Genomic DNA, 6,000 nt, shown 5'->3' with positions numbered 1-6,000 from the left:
TATGAGTAGATGGAAGAATTAGAGTCATACGAAGATTATAAGTCGTATCAATCAAGTATAGTATCAGAAGGGTATAGTATAGTCGAGAGAGTGTTTGAGAAGTGTTGTTAAGTTTGAGAGTAAGGAGTTGCATTGCTTGAGGCCTAGTACTTCTATCCCGACCTATGATTTATAGGTTTATGTTCCAAGCTATGGGATTATGGCAATTCTATGATCTCTGATTCAAATGTCTTGATTAGATCTTGCCTAAAGTTCCTTGCTCCTTCATATCATTAGAATTTCTTGGAAGGGTGTTGAAGAAATCTCCCACTTAAGTATGAGTATCTAGTACAATTCAGTTTGTATAGTCAACATCCCAGTTTTTAAAATTTGGCATATAGGTTTCTATGGTTTTCCATTTTTAGAACTAGTCTGGTCTTACTACTCGAAGTTTGATAAATACGGTTAATCCAGTAAGTAGTTGCTCACACCTAAGATCTGTGAATTCAGTGCAGTATATGTATCAGGCATTAGCTTCAGTTCTAGATATCTAATTATGATTCAGTCTGTAAGCATTCATTGAACGATCCTTATTTTTCAAGTATTCTAGCCTAGATAATGTAATACCCATTGAATAATCTTAGCCTTTTTCCTCATGACCTAAGCCTCCATAAATTATCACTTCGCGGTCTATGAGTACGATTGCACCCTAATCACATCAAGTGAATCCTAAACTCTCAGCATGAGCCCACTCTTTATTATAAGCAGAAGGTAAATTAGCTCAGACTCAGTCGAGAATTACAGTTGTCCTCCATTCTTTTCTATTTTTTTCCAGTCTCGGATCCAGAGGTATAGCCATTCTCATCACGAGTTTATACATTCAACAAAGTACTCGAAAGTTTAGAAAGATATAGATTTACATTAGCAAGTTATTTCAGTTGTGTATCTTCAGTTTTCTCTGTATTCTTGGCCAAACTAGCAACATTCGAGGACAAATGTTTCCAAGGGGGAGATATTGTAATAAACCGATCATTCCTCAAGTCTAAAACCATCTTTTGACTATATGGAAATGACTTCCAAAGTTAATGATAATTGAACCATGTAGAATTTCTCTAATTTCAACTTTTTGACCTGTAAAGCATTGAATAAGCTTTCCATTGATACCAAATTCGCCCAAATCCGACAGTCAGGTAAAGAGTTAGAGTCATTTTAGTGAGACAGTGTGCCACCTGATACTTTAGCGCGTTGTGAGCCAGCGAAAATGGCAATTGTCAATTTCTAGCAAGCCTTCACGATATTGGCACATCGCGCCAAGGCTCAATTTTAAGATTGTCAAATTCCATTGCACCAATGCAATTCCACTGTGTCGCAGTGCCCTTCCAGGTCACAACCAAGGTGACAATGCGAATTCACCGCATCGCGCCACTAAGCAGTTTCCTAATTGTCCAAATCCAATGAAGGTCTGTGATCATGGCGCGTCACGCCAAGGACAAAAATTGGGCGCCAGTTCTAGAATTTTCTCAAGGGTATTTTTGTCATTTCCGCCCATTTAGGCCTCTATATATATCCGAATAGAGAAGAGAAAATTCATTTCTCTCTACTCCTTTCTACAAAAATCTAGAACTAGGGTTTTTCTCCAAATCCTAAATCCATATCTTCCAAGAAAATTCAAGAATCTTCCAAAGATTTTACCAAGTTGTTCAAGAATCAAGTTCTCCAAGTCAAAGGCATTGAGAAACCTAGCTCAAAAGTTTAAACAAGAGTTTCCAATCAAGCTTGTTCATCTCAAAAATCATAATCAAGGTATCTGAGGCTTGAACAAGAATATCCTTTCATTCTTGTTCCCAATGAATTGATTTTTTTTACTATTGGAATTTCATGATTTTGCAAGTGGGTTTATACCCAGGTTTTTTTATCATTGATTTATGAGAATTGAGCTATTCAAGATTGATATACATGACTATTCCATTGTTTTATTTCTTAAATTGAGAATTTATTCTATGAATTGTATATTGCTATTATGAATTGATGATTTCCAAGTGATAAATGATAAGAGTCATGATTTTAAGCTTTTCCATGAGAAGTTGATCATTGAATACATATTGACATTTGAGCTTGAGAGTCAAGAATGAGTCCCATGATGTTTTCTCGAAGCTTTTGATACTTGATATGATTTAATAAGCAAGTGTACTTGATGATGAGAAATTTTATTTTGATTTTGAGTCGAGTTAGGAATTCATAAGTTGATTATGATTTAGAGATATGATATAGTTACATTTTGGTCTTCATGATAGACCCTTGAGTTGATTGAGGGGGATTTCCAAACACATTTTGAGCTGAGTCTGGGAGGAGTATTTAGCACCGAACGGAGAATGTAGTTTCAACGCATCCTACTTCCCCAGAACTACGTGCCACTGTAGGATTAAGATTTGAGGGCCAAAGTGCCGAGTTTGTGATCACAGAGATAAGTTTGAGGTTATACTCCCTGGTAAGAGTATAACGCTCCCAGCAATATAGGGTTCTTTCCTTAGGAGGGAAAAATGTTGGACTCCATTCGGCTCACATGGTTTATATCGATTATAAGAAACTCCCAAGTCCATAATAATTTAAGTTTCTTGAGTTATCGAGTCACTCTAAGTCATGAGTCAAAGAGTTTGAGTTGAGTCCAATGATTTATCAGATTTATGATGCATGTGTTACTGTTGATGATTTATGAGAAACTATATTACAGTTTAATTCAAGCGAAGAGAGTCATTATTGCTAGCATGCATGATTCTATTTTACAATTATAATATTATTTAAAAATGTTACATACACCCCCACATACTCAATACATTCCTAAAGTACTGACCCCTATATATTTCTATGTGCGACGGTGTCTTATAATGTAGGTACAAGTTGTAGCACAGATACCGCATTCAGTCAGTTTGCAGCTTCCAGTTAGCAGATGATGAGTCCTTTTGATTCAAGGGCTTGAGTTAGTTATACAGTTTGAGAAGTATTGTATTTTCTTATTTTAGTCATATTGAGCTTGGATAGTTGGGAGTCATGACCTGACTATCTAAAGTCTGTACCAGTAGAGGCTTCATAGACAGACAGTAGAAGTTGATATATTTAGTTTCAGTTTTATTTTGTAAAAGTAAAGTTGTGATCGTGTAAAGTTCACATTTGTATGGATCAAGTTCAGAGAAGTTCTATGCTTTCGATGATAGTATAGAGATTTAAGCATTTTATTCAGTTGCTTATGAATTATGCCAGTAGGAGGGTTATCTTGGGGTCACTTGTGCCCCTAAGCACCGTGTGACATCTCAGGACCCAATTTCAGGGCGTTACATTGACACCTTATTCCCTATGGGATTCGACCCCAACCTAGTTAGGTTATACATTTGACAACGACCGCTTACTCTCTCATAAAAGAGGTGTAATTTGGGTGTATCACATATTATGAGGGAAGGAATTCAATTGGATGATTATTTAACTAATTTAGCCATTAATAAAGGGAATTTCACAATAACAAGTTTCCAGCAGTTCGAAGTTACCGGCAAGAAGATATTTAACAGAGATAAATTACAACAAAGGGGTGAAGGGGATGGGAAGGCTACAACTTACTTTGTTCACATAAATATATTTAAAAGACAGAGAGTCACTAATAAGGGTTAAAAATCTATCTACCTTATACTATAGAAGCCAACAAAAAGGACTCACAGCAAAAAGGGAGGGTTATTTGGTAGTTCTGAATTAATACACCTTAAGAGGATATTACTATCTAATTACCTACGAATTTGAGAATCCCATTATCTCCATACTGAATGTAACTACAACAAAAAAGGGATTAATAAATTAAATCATGGTTGAAAAAGAAGAAGAAGCCAGGTTATAAGCTTACTTTGAAATGTAATTATCCAATGGAGAAGTTATAATTCCAATCCACTGGAGAGCACAACTAGGAGCAATAAAATAGAAGAAAAATAAGCTAAAAATAGACAAAATGGTATTACAAGGTAACAATTGACACTTACTTTTGTAAGCTCAAATGAGCAGACACAACAACAAGCCATGACATGGAATAGACCACCTAAAGCTGGTACAAGATGAAGCTTCGTTTCAGCAAAGGAAGAGGCAACATTTTTCGGTGTATTAGGGTTGACACGGAGGAAAAAGAAGGAGTCTGAATTATGAAACCCTAAAAATATGGATATTTGTAATAGAGTAGGTGGGATCAGGCCGGGTCAAAAGGTATCAGATAGGAGTAGGGCCTTCTTTTTTGTTTTGTGTAATTTTTGGATGGGTTGTTCCATTTTGTTCTTAAAGATTCAACTATTTTTTTTGCTCTATTATTTATAAAATCCCTAAATTAATTCAAAAAAAACTATGACAAAAAATGGACCATAAAGTAATAGGCTATCCAGAAGAAGGAGGCTCACAACTTCAAGCTAACGCACGAACAATCCAAGAATCACTATAAGTCCCAGTGAAAATCCTAGTCCATTTCAGTCTTATATTACATGTCATGAGGGTCCAACACTTAGAAAATTTAGGTCAGTGTTAAATACATAGCCTTATTTTGGCCCCTTAACTTCGATAAATTTATTTTGATCTTCCCGGCCTTAGATTATTGATTTTTAAATTTATTTATGATCAAAGTTATATATAGGTTATCGGTGAGTTTCAAAATTTTTGGACATCATTTGAGACATGTTTGGATGACCAAAATAGTGATCCAACATGATCAGGACGTGTAGCATTGGCTTTCACATCGTCATCACTAATGGGCGCGTTGGTAATCGCGTCAGGTCCATCGATGGCACATCAACATTGTGTCACTTGGAAAGTTTGCATTATTAAATTATGGATTTTGGGGGGGTAATTAAGTCACTTTCCCCGTACATTATTTAGCAATAACACAAAATTAAGCCTCCCAAAAGGTAAATTCACTCATTATTTCACAAAACCTCTCAAGAACAAAACCCTAGGTTCATCAAATTCAAGTTAAAGTCTCAAGAATTCACCAACAATTATCAAAAATTTGGAAAACCGAGGTATGTTAAACGTTTATCCATGGGTCCCTTCCACCCATAGAATCCAATAATCTAATTTTTAACTTAAAGTTGTGATTTTACAGGTTATTGTGATTTCTAATCATGAACTCCCATGAATCTTGATTCTATACCATGTTTACATAAAATTATTGTTGTTGTTAAATACCACACGTTTGAATAACGTTGTTCACTGCTTTAAATCATAATTAGTGTTGTTGATGTTGATGTTGAAAACATACTATTATTATGAACTTAAAACTATTCCCATGCTTAGTTTAAACTACTAATATCAAGTGTTTGATGAAATGTCTACAAGAATGAATTTTGAATAAATGCTTTCACATTATGTCCTCAAAGCTTTAGTACTGTTTTACTATTATTGCTACCGAGTCCTAGGGGTTATAAATACTTGAAAACATAGTTATTTACTCAGTCTTAGTATCTTTAGAATAGTTTCAGATATGTTATGAGCATTATTAGTTTAGTCTATGCATCATTTTAGTAAGCTCAGTTCAGTCCAGTGATTAGAGTCAGTTTAGTTGGGAGTAGGATTTATCACCGAGCGAACCCAAGGATGGGGACTCTCCTGCCAGTTGAGGGTGTGATCTTTAGTAGCAGTCCCTATGTTTCATAACTATGTAGCCAGCATAGGTTGAGATGTTAACCGACAAGTTGAGGGTTGATCTCATATGGGTACCTGCCAGTTAAGGGTAACCCTTTGTCCTTCGGGACAACACTTTAGTGGATTCACATAGCTATGTGTTAGTACCCGTGGCACGGTACTGACACCCTTCCAACTGAGGTCACAGGTTGGACCCTAATTAGCTCATTGGAGCATGTCGGTTAGATGATAGCTCCCACAATCTTAGTTCAGTATTTATTATAATTTAGTTCAGGGTTGCATTGACCATAGCATACGGTTATTAGTTCTTTAGTTGTCAGATTTCAGTATTTCAGCTTACATACTATTTTCAAAATTATG

This window comes from Capsicum annuum, chromosome 10 (genome assembly GCF_002878395.1).
Source record: "Capsicum annuum cultivar UCD-10X-F1 chromosome 10, UCD10Xv1.1, whole genome shotgun sequence".
NCBI lineage: Eukaryota > Viridiplantae > Streptophyta > Magnoliopsida > Solanales > Solanaceae > Capsicum > Capsicum annuum.
Note: the sequence above shows the minus strand (reverse complement) of the source record.